General features: G+C 33.2%; 1 pseudogene; it reads left to right on the top strand.

Annotated features, from left to right (window-relative positions):
- The first annotated feature begins 1,503 nt into the window (after positions 1 to 1,503).
- LOC125245340 lies at positions 1,504 to 9,263 on the top strand (annotated as a pseudogene).
- The last annotated feature ends 334 nt before the right edge of the window (positions 9,264 to 9,597 follow it).

Below are 9,597 nucleotides of genomic sequence, written 5' to 3'. Positions count from 1 at the left end.
TACAGCAGTATACAATGTGTCAACCAGTGGCGAGCCGACATAAGGGCCAATATACTGGGGAAAAAAACGAAACTGTAAAATAATAATATCTGTTGTGTATATATAATTTGTAAAGTTTATTATTAAAAATACATATAGCATAATATGTTTTTATTTTCACACTGATACCGGATAGAAGAACCATTTTTTGCTCCACAAAGATCCTTTCAGTCAAAAGTTCTTAAAAGAACCCTTTTTTTCTTAGAGTGAAGAACATTTTAAAATTCTAAAGAACGTTTACACTATATTTTATATTTATATAGAAAGGTTCCATGGATGTTAAAGGTTCTTCATCAATGTTAATAAACAACCTTTATTTTTAAGAGTGTAGTTGACAGAGAAATAATGCAAAGCAGATTTGTATTTGATAATGCCATTTAAGAGACAAGACATAATTAAATGATCAGCACATAAAATGATCTGTACATAAAGTATTTTTGATATTTTCTTTTCTTACTCCATACATTCATGCTCTGTATGACAGAAGATCCTTTTAAGTTTGCTTTACTTTTTATTCATCAATTCCTTGAAGACTGGAGTAATGATACTGAGAATTCAGCTTTGATCACAGGATTAAATTACACTTTACAATATATCCACATAGAAGTATTAAAAAAATTAACTTTCACAATATACAATCAAATAAATGCAGACTTCTTTTAAAAACATTACCGATCTAAAACTTTTGAACAGTTTGTGTGTGTGTGTGTGTGTGTGTGTGTGTGTGTGTGTGTGAGAGAGAGAGATGATTAATATAATATTTATTAGTAGTTCTTTATCTCAGACTCTCTAAACTGTTAAACAGCTCTGTATTTTGCTAACTAAAGAAAAACACGCTTTTGTGAGTCAATTTAAAAGAAATATTTTTCTTTCTGTTTTCACTTTTTTTTTTTTTTGTATTCACCTACCACCTATTGATCAAGCTCAGCTGGTAATAATTAGTAATTGTGTCTATAGAAAAGTGTTGTTGCTGTTTGTTTCATGAGCACTGAAGAAAGCATGAGCTGAAACATCTACTCTTTGGTCAGTTTTTAGGACACTTTTCACTTTTTTGCACTTTGCAGACGTTAAATTAAAGTATTTTTTTGTGATAGACCCTTTCTTTGTATGCAATTGTATGTTTTTCAGTGTGGAAAATTCTGTCTCTTTGATTGATCAAACTTTTTTTGATTCACGCACCTGAGAACAGACTGGTTATCTTTTCTTTTGAGCGTATACAGTATTTTTTTTCTTTTGAGCGTATACAGTATTTTTTTGTGGAAGGGAAATTGAAACCTTAAGTAATTTTGAGCTAAACTGTGTATATGTTAGTTTATTTGTAGCTGTAATAGTGGCAGCGTGCTGACATACTGAATGAAAACATACTTGTGCTTGTTTTTAATTTAGTGCAATTTTATCAGCTAGTAAAATCTCCAGTCTTCCACATCCATCTTTAAAAAGATTGTGAGCGAGAGGTGGGAGGAGCTGATTACACTGACTCAGGGTGTGTTTTAGGTACTGCCTGTCCTCTTTTGGAGCTCTATTTAAGCAGCAGCCTGACCAAACACATCTCACTTTTCCAGCTTTGACCAGACCAGCTGCTCTTGAGAAGAAGTTCAGACTGCAGTCATCAATGTAAGTACGCTTTCTCTCACAGGCACTTGATTTAAGATGTAGCTAACAGTTTCTGAAACTGCATGAGATTATCCAACCCGATTTTCTGGGTACAAAGGGCCTAAAGGCACAACATAAGAAACAAATGTGCTTTTCACTACTCCCATAGTGTATGATATAAAGTATTGATACAAATACTAGAAATAAAAATAATGTTTTTAATAATGTCTGTTAATACTTGTTCAAAACAACCACTTTAGCTAAGTTTGTTCTATTTGGTTTTATTCCTCTTTTGGTTTATTTTGATAAATAAAAGAATTAATTTTTGTTCAGTAAACATACTGTCATTAAAATTTTAATTTTTAAATATAATTTACAGAAACAAAGTTATTTTAAAAATTAGGTTTCTGAAAGCATTGAATGAGATCCCACAATAATTGAAAATAGTTTTACAGTAGTAAGAAATAAATACAATATTGTATTATATATATATATATATATATATATATATATATATATATATATATATATATATATATATATATATATATATATATATATATATATATATATATATATATATATATGATGGTTTCATTATATATATGGTAATTTTCTCTAAGGTGGACAGCAAACTGTATATATGACATTTACTATCTGAATCTAACCATGTCATATCAACAAATGGAAAAGTCAGACAGCTATTTATTATCATGTTAATTATTGTGCCTTTTACCTCAATCCATACTTTTTCATATTCTTCCGTTACTGAAAAACATTAACAAGACCTTTGTATCAAAACCTAGTAAAAATGTTATAGATTCTCATAAATCTACAATGATTAAAAAAAAAAAATATATATATATATATATATATATATGTTCCGCGATCAGTCTGACACACCTGGAAGGATCAGCCAAATATCCAGTTTTCCACAAGATTACTCCCAACATGGAGATCAGCTTTTGAAATAGTCTACTAAAGGATTAGTTCACTTTCAAATAAAATTTTCCTGATAATTTACTCACCCCCATATCATCCAAGATGTTCATGTCTTTCTTTCTTCAGTCGAAATGAAATGAAGGTTTTTGATGAAAATGTGGACTTTAATGGCCTCCAGATGGTTGAAGGTCAAAATTACAGTTTCAGTGCCTCTTCAAAGGGCTTTATTTATATAATTGAATAAATTAATAGGAAAATTTTATTTGAAAGTGAACTAATCCTTTAATTTCTTAATGTCACAAACCACAGTAAAAGAAAACAATATATATATAAATTTCAATGAAGTAAAACAACTGTTGGTAGGGGCGCAGAAGGATGGTTGAGGGAACGACATCTAGGTCCATTTCTCCTGAGACTCTTAAGGCCATGGTTGAATTTACATAAATAAAATTAGATAGTGGTCACATCTTCAGAAGAAAAGAGACAAGTCAAAAATATAGATATACCATTAATATATGTATTCAAGATACAAAAATCAGCAAAAGAAATGATAATAATGTCTGATTTATATTATAAATGAATGCAAAAGATGATGATTAATTGTATAAACAAGAGGACTATAATATGTTTTTTTAGTTACACCAAACAAAATAATTATAAAATAATATACAAATATTTAATATATTATTGGTTATATTTTATTCTCTATGTATCTATATCTTCACCAAATTAATGTTCTGTATATTATGTTATGTTTTGTAAATGCCCGACGATCGTGACAATAAAGTTTTGACTTCATGACTGTATTTCTGCAGGCTATGCCAGTATGTGACAATAAATAAGTGTGTTTTTATTTTCAATTATATAGATAGGTTACCTCGTGCTCATGACAGCATTCAAATGAAGTTCAAATAATTTGTTATTATTAATAGGCTGTTAAAAGAACATTTAAGCTAAAAAAATAAAAAAACATCTTTAAAATCCATTACCGACATGTAGGCTCTCTTATTTTTGTTTAATGTTTCTTTATATTTATTTTATTTTCCACTTGATCTCATTATCTCTTTACCCAAATCACATTCTGTGTTACCATATAAACTATGTTTTGTAAATACAGTAAATGCCAGACAGTCATGGCAATAAAGCTTTATGACTATTTCTGAAGGTGCTCTTGAGGGAATTTTATGGTGAAGTTCAATTTACTGGAATTTAAAATTGTGGTATATATTTATTTATACACGTTATGCTATTTTACGGTGGCGCATTGCTGCCACATACATATTATTTTTCCACTCAATTATGGCGTTCAAACGACATCTTTTCTCGTTCAAACGACATTTTATGTCGTTCAGACGATATCTTTTCTCGTTCAAACATCATCTTTTCTCGTTCAAACGACATATTATTTCGTTCAAACGGCATATTATTTCGTTCAAACATCTTTTCTCGTTCAAACAACAGATTTATGTCGTTCAAACGACATCTTTTGTCGTTAAAACCACATATTTTGTACGTGACGTGTACGAGAAATACCTTTATCTGATCTATAATAGAGAATATAGACTAGATCAGTGCCTTTATCACACTTCCGCACTCGAAAAGCAGAAGCAAATATAGTGTAAAATACCTTTCGATGCCTGGATCGATGGCAGTGCAAAGTAATGAACACAATATTATTGTTTTATTGGCCTATATGCAGTTTCTAATAGCCTAATAAAGCACAATTTTATCATTTAGCATTCCTTATTTTCTGGAAAATATAGGTTTATTGGCCTCAATGAGTCTGAGACTCCCGGTCAGAGATTGTGTCTCAGACGACATTAAATATTTTGTGAATATTTGTAAATATTCGTGGCATGACAGGTGGAAAAATGACTGTACTGCAGTTCTGTGGATGTTTTGCCTAGGCAAGGTTATTAGCCTTTAGTTAACTAAAATAAATAAATAAACTATTAAAAATATTTATGCTGCAATATGAGAAAATATAAATATTAGTTGAAAATGCTATTTTTTTAATATAATTTCGTTTTTTTCCCCTGACCTTCAACCGATGCGATCCTTTCATTAACCAACAAGATTGTTAAATTAGAATTAAACGAAATTAGAATGAAGAAGAAAAAAAAAAATCCCATAGTTTTAGGCTATAGCCTATAGATGAAACAACAAAATATGAGGATTCTTGCATCACATGTAGCGCTTGTGTGAAAGGAATAAATAGCCTATTCCTATAGCTAGGCATACACAAAATATATTAAACCTAAATAATGAACATATTAAGAAAATGAAAGAAAAAAAACTGCGACAAGTAGGCTAGACCATCGATGAGTTTCGATTCATTTTTGAGAAGCAAGTCCACGGAAATGAAATTGCTTGTCTTTATTTTTCAAGCAATGTTATTGTGAGTGTACAAAAATAATAGTTATACCTGCAGATTCGAATGGTGTTACTCTTATGACCATAAATGTCTGAGTATTTTAATTGTTTCCGCTTTTATAAGAAACTTCAAATGAACACACCGGCGCCTCACGCGCACACGCAAGGCTCAGTTTTAGTAGCTACTTGACATTGCAGCCTGTTTATTGTCAAAATAAAATACAGTCAGCCAAATAAAGAAAAAGTTACTCTGTTAATTTATAGTCTGTGTATAATCAGAACGTTTAGCTAAATAATAAATAGGCTATAGGCTATTTAACATCCAAAAACTGCACATTTGGATTTATTCAGTTTAGCTTTAAATTAATTCGTTTTGGCTTGACGTTGATATATTATATTTTTCATTCTTGTTCTGTTTTTCTGAATACCATTAAATTGAAAAGATTTGTAGCGCAAGGGGAACTAAAATAGCCTATGTAGTGATGCCCCCTATGGGATTAAAATGCCAACCTGGAACCGGGCCTGCCAGTAAAAACGAAATTTTTACAAAAAATATGCAAAACATGCAATTTAGGCTATTTCCACAACAAATCCTTTAAATTGTTCTATGCAAATAAAATTAATTATATTGGCATTCATTAACCTATATTTTAAGCGAAACAACAACAGCCTAAAATTGCTAAATTTTGTTATAATATTCATTCAAGTTAATTTTACTGTATAAATGCAGAGTTTAAAAAATAGTGTTTAAAAGATTACATATATTGGAAAAAATGGTAAGTAAATGTTAGCCACATAAAATATAGGTTAGCTAATGAATGCAAATATAATTTGTTTATTTTGACAATAGGCTGCGATGCCAAGTGCTACTAACTGATGGTGTGCGCGCGCCTTAATTTTCACCGGCGGGCCACTTGGTGCTCATTATATTTATTGCCTTTTTTTTCATATGCGAGTATCATTCGAAAGCTTACAAACTTAAGATTCAGCCTGTGAAAACTTTAATTTCTTTAAGCAAGTTCCTCTAGTGGATGGTGTCAGGTTATATATTACAATATTTATTTTAGCTACTTTATAGTCAAAACCTTTTCTAATCTTGACAAAATATACATCACTGGAAAGGTCTGAGTCTCACGGGTCCATGTGTCATTTTCATATTTCAATTTTAGAGTACAATATATTTGATAAAATATAAATTTTATAATAAGATATTATAATAAGAACACTAATAGCCAAATAATTTCACTCAAATAATAACTTAAATTGAATTGAACTGAATAGTGTGTATCAGATGCACGTAAAAGGTGATTTCTGCATGTTAAAAGCATGCCAAATGAAAGCATGAAATTGTGCTATAGATATGCAGTACCAGGAGATTGGGTTGCATGCAAGTACCACAGGACTACACAACAATAGCTGCTTTTCCACCATCGGGCCAAACCGTTCTCATTGCTTCATTGTTCCTGTTACGTGCTTAAAGATGATAAGTGGAATGAATGAAACATTTAGGTCAGATACAGCTGTTGCAGTGTGAGGAAGAGCAGACCAGACAACAATGGTTGCAGAAATAACCCGATGTTTATTGACATGGGAGAAATTAGACAATACAAGAAAAACATAAAGTCAATAAAAGTAAGAAAAAACAAGGGTGTCGCCAAACAAAAGAAATACAAAACAAAACCCATTAACTAGCGCCCACGCCCCTAAACTAACTACCAAAAATAAAATGTAGAAACAATACCAAAAACGTCGGCGTATGTGACGCCTTAACTAAACTTTACTACATAAATAACCAAAAGTACAACACAAGCGAACACCCACACACTAACTAACATAAATTACTAGCTACCAGTTCGAGCCGTCACACGCTATAGGGAAATAACAATTGTCAGTGAGGTTGAGATTAACATTGAGTAGGGCTGTATATAACAAAGGGATCATTATTTGCCAATCAAGACCGAATCAAGTGGTTAACAGATAACGAATTCACACCAGCATATGAATGCGCACATACAATGAACATGTGAAACTTGTATCACGCTCTAACTCCATCAGGTTAACTATTACACGAGTGCATCAAACAACTCACAGAAATGCCGTTTCAATAAACCACAGACTATATGAACAGTTCAAAGACACGTTAGCTGGCTGGCTGGCTTGACAAAGGTGAGTGAGGTCCGAAGCCCAAATGCTCACTGCAGGTGGAACGCCACCAAAGCCCTTGAAATGATGAGCAACCCGCAGATTGGCAGAACGCTGGTCATGACGTCAGAACGTCATGACATCACCAGGATGATTGCTGGTTTTCCCGTCCAATAAGATCTACCTAAATAACTCAATAGATAGATAGATAACAAAAGAGAGGGAGGAAGAAAAACAAAACAAAATACAAAACATACGTGGAACGTAACAGTACATTCCATGCCAGTATGGATATGGTTTTATTTTCCACTGTGGGACTGATAACAGTGATCTTTGGAATGTTATTTAGTGATGTTACGTACGTGAACGAATTGTTCATTTTGGTGAACGAGCTGAAAATTAACTAATCTAATATAACCAAAACCATTACTTGGCCTTTTTAGAACTGTTCAGCCTGACAGTGGAAAAGCAACTAATCTTGTACCCAGAGGCATGCCAGAACATCTCGGTTATGTATGTAACCCTCATTCCCTGAAGGAGGAAACAGAGATGTCACATCACTGACTGACAAATTGGACTCTAACCTAGGATCCCAATCACCTTTGAGTGTAATCTAAATGAGCCGGCTCATTTCATTTACACTCAAAGGTCATTGGGCTCTCAGGCAAGATCCTAATTGGTCAGTCACTGATGTGACATTGAATGTGACTGACTGAAAGGGAACTGTACAGTTTGCATGATTGCCTATCCAGACACACCTGATTCAATTCATCAGCATATTAGTAGAGACCTGAAGACTCCGAAATGGACGGGTCAGTTAAAAAAAGTAATCCAACATGTACAGTTGTTGTGTCTCCAGAATCTGGGGTGGGAAACACTGCAAGAAAGTATAAAGCTGATGCTAATTCTGATCTGTGATTATTTTTTAGATCAATATCATTCAAAGATGTCCTACCCAACAAGTCTAGAGATAATTGGTGGAAGGGGAGGAAATTCATTTTCATTTACTGGTGAGAACAACGGTGCCAGTTTAGAGAAGATCTGGGTTTGGGTTGGAGGATGGCAGGTGAAGGCTGTCAAGGTTTGGCTTTCAGATGGGAGAATTCAAACTTTTGGAGAACCAGCTGGAGAATCATCAAGAGTTCAAGTTCCAGCATAATGAGTTTTTCACCTCACTGTCCTTGTGGGGGAACGGAGCAGGATCACGTCTTGGAGCTATCAAATTCAAAACCAGTCTTGGGAGAGAATTCTCTGCTCAGATGACAAGCTGGCCTTTAAAAAGAGAATATCCCATGGATGTCGGCTCTGGATTTTGTTTGGGAGTTGTAGGAAGCGCTGGTGCCGACATCGACTGCATGGGATTCATGTTTCTCAATGCAGTTCAATCAACAGTTCTTACCAATGTCAACTATCCCACTATCAACCAACTGATACCAAAGGTGGCAGTAGAAGAAATCAAATCCCTCTCTTACAAGAACAGCTCCTCCGTCACTCAAGAACAAAAAGTTGAAACCACAAAGACAATAACCAACAAATCTTCATGGTCTGTGAGTGCAAGTTTGACAGCAACATTTAGTATGGAAGTGAAGGCTGGGATTCCAGAGGTTGCAGAAGTTACAGCAGGATACAGTGTCAGCGTTGGACTTGAAAGCACTTACAGTCGGGAGTACACAGATGAGAAAAAAGAAACTCTGTCTACTGATATCGATGTGCCACCAGGGAAGAAGGTGGATGTTAAAATCACCATTGGAAGAGCCACTTTTGACATGCCTTACACTGGCACAGTGCAGATCACCTGCAAGAATGGCAGTGTGTTACAGTACGAAACCAAGGGCACATACAAAGGCGTCAATTACACTGATATCAAAGTGGTGACTAAGGAATCTCCTCTGTAATGTTAAGATAGATTGCACATGTAACACAAGTTCTTTGATTACTTCTAATTTTGTCAATCATGTATCAATTGTTTGGGTTGAGTGTTCAGGGGAAATATATATGTTTGTGTGTGTATATACACAACATTTGCTGTTTGCAAATAGTCTTATATAATACCAATACACAAATATTCATATAGATTCATACTTTATATAATCACTTTAAAATAACCTCTAGAAACAAATTTTGTAATGTTTTCTAAATGACAATTTATTAAATAAACCCTGTGTTACAAGCAATGTTATTAATTTCTTGTTGCGCAAAACTTATCTCTATTGAGTGGACTTGTCGTCCACATGAGCAAAAATATTCCTGGTAACAGACCTGTACACTCAAAAAGTGGTTACATCATGTAGTTGTAACTTTAATGTGCTATTTCTATTTGATTTAAAAATTTAGTGATATAAAGCCACATTTCGAAAAAGAAGCAATTCAGGTTGTCCAATTGTTCAGATTTCTGTTAACTTACAATTTTAAGTCAAGTTTTTAGCAATTGGGAGAGATATAAACAATAGAAATAGCGAGATATTAACTCAAAATCATGAGGAAAAAGTCAGAATTGTGAGATATAAA

The sequence above is a fragment of the Megalobrama amblycephala genome, linkage group LG14, assembly GCF_018812025.1.
Source record: "Megalobrama amblycephala isolate DHTTF-2021 linkage group LG14, ASM1881202v1, whole genome shotgun sequence".
Lineage (NCBI taxonomy): Eukaryota > Metazoa > Chordata > Actinopteri > Cypriniformes > Xenocyprididae > Megalobrama > Megalobrama amblycephala.
This window is presented reverse-complemented; position numbering and strand designations above follow the sequence as displayed.